At 39.8% G+C, this 2,032-nt stretch overlaps 1 protein-coding gene across 1 annotated transcript in view; it reads left to right on the top strand.

Moving 5' to 3' along the window:
• RASSF6 (Ras association (RalGDS/AF-6) domain family member 6) overlaps window positions 1-2,032 on the top strand; it is a 39,522-nt gene that overhangs the window by 8,602 nt on the left and 28,888 nt on the right. The window lies entirely within an intron of this gene.

Here is a 2,032-nt window from a genome sequence, read left to right as displayed (position 1 = left end):
CTGTCAGTTGATAACAAAAAACAGCAGCAGAACGGGCGGGATGTCAAAGTCCAAGAGTTGGTTTCCTGCCTTTGCTTGGAGAAGGGATTAGCATAGCAGACGGGACTCTGTCCTCAAGATGTGGCTGAGGCTTGGAGCTCCTTCTCCTGCTGTTTACTCAGGAACTCTTGTAAAAGCAGATTCTCAAAGAAACAATTTTGAAAGAGAGAGATTTACATCTCTTTTCTGTCTATTCAGCTCCTTTCAGAAGTTGAGCAAAACAGAACTTCTGCAGGGAGCCTGTTGGTGAGAGAACTTACAGGATTGATCTTTAGCTGTTGCTGGGGAAATTGTAGGATTGGGCATTTTCCTGTTATTTTTGCAAGGCTGCCCCTTTCATTATGTTATTGATTTGATCACTGATAGATTGCATGAAACTCCTAGGTCCTTTTTTTTCAGTCTCGAGCACAGAAGGAGTTAAGGTCTGAGGTTAGAACTGCTTGGAAGACCAGAGCAGACAGATCATAGGAATGGCAGTCCCAACCACCAGCAGTAATTAATGATACTCTAGCACAGTTGCTAGAAAAGTTAGAAACTTTTCCTCTTTATAAAGGGCAGCCCCTTTTGGCACCTGTGCCCCTCCCCAGGGCTTTGAAGTCAGGAGAGTTAGACAGAATTCAGAGCTCCCTGATAATTTAGTGTTTGCATTTTTACTTCAATCAAGATAGCCCTCCTCTCTGTAAAGTCTCAGTTTTCAGACTCTGGAAACTGATCCCTTCATTTGCAATGGAAATGTGAATAACCTACTTTTCTAGCTGAGGAGGGTCTCTGTGCAAAGGTTGAAAGCCATTCTTTCTTCGTCCTTTGAACTGGGAAATGAGATCAAAGACAAGAAGACCCAGAGCCATGGCTGTTTAGGGAAGAGGGGCTGAAGTCTGCAATTTTAATTCCAGAATTCGGTGGACAGTAATCAGGATAAAGTGGGTTCAGAGAGTTCTGCCACTGCATGCAGACATCAGTAATATGGAATGATGGTTTGTCTTTGCAAATGGCTTAATGATAAGGCTTCATTTAATTCTTTTCTGTAGTCCTTATATTTCCTGCTTCTATCTTTCCAAAAACGTACAAGAGTTTATATTATGTTTTTAGGGACCTACAACTATGGAAAAAAAATCATGACTGTATTACACTGTAATACTGTAAAGTATTCAGAATTACAACACATGAGATAAAAATCAAAACCCTAATTCCCAGCAAATAATCAACTTATGCTATCTTTATGTTTTATTCATAGTTATTTTATAAAAACATATTTATGTAAAACATATTTTATAAAAACGTACATAAAGTTTTAAATTCAGTTTTTTGAACCTGACCTATGAAATTGTTCGATAATCTCATTGCTAAAATTTAACATTATGAACAAAATCAATAGGGGGATAAAAACTAAATGTGCCCCAGTTTTTCATCTGCTAAAGAGACTGTTTCAAATGTTTTGCTTTCCTGGTGGCAACACACACAGCACAGTGTTGTCCCTTGTGCTTGTGTTCAGTGACTGCCTGATTTGAACTACAAACATCTTTCAGCCCGTCTCTGAGAAGCAGAAGTAACACGAACCCAGGAAGCGCACACGGCCAAGCGTGGCCAAGGGCCAAATATGCCTTTGGTGGCTACTTTGGGTTGTGTTTTCCCTGAAGTTTATTCGTGTCACATGGAAGTGTCTGAAGTGTGTGTTGGGTTACCGTGTACAACAGTATCTCTGCTCTGCCCTCAGTGGGTCCGAGTTGTAAGAATCACTTTGTAAAAAGTGGAACAAGGTTCCTTGATTTCCAGGGAATTAATAGGATATCCAATTAACGATGCTGTAAGTCATGACAAAAACAAGAGGAAAAGGCTCTGTGACAACTACTATTTGACATCGTTCTATTGGTGGCTGCAAGAGCTATTTCACTTCCACCCATCATCTTGTCCTATGTCCGTGCATATTACAGTTTTATAAAATCAAATAAAAATTATTTCTTCCGGCCAGCTAAATAGCCTGATAAGATTGAGA

This window comes from Propithecus coquereli, unplaced genomic scaffold, assembly GCF_000956105.1.
Source record: "Propithecus coquereli isolate 6110/MARCELLA unplaced genomic scaffold, Pcoq_1.0 Scaffold64, whole genome shotgun sequence".
In the NCBI taxonomy this organism is placed as follows: domain Eukaryota; kingdom Metazoa; phylum Chordata; class Mammalia; order Primates; family Indriidae; genus Propithecus; species Propithecus coquereli.
Note: the sequence above shows the minus strand (reverse complement) of the source record. Positions and strands in the feature narration are given on the sequence as shown.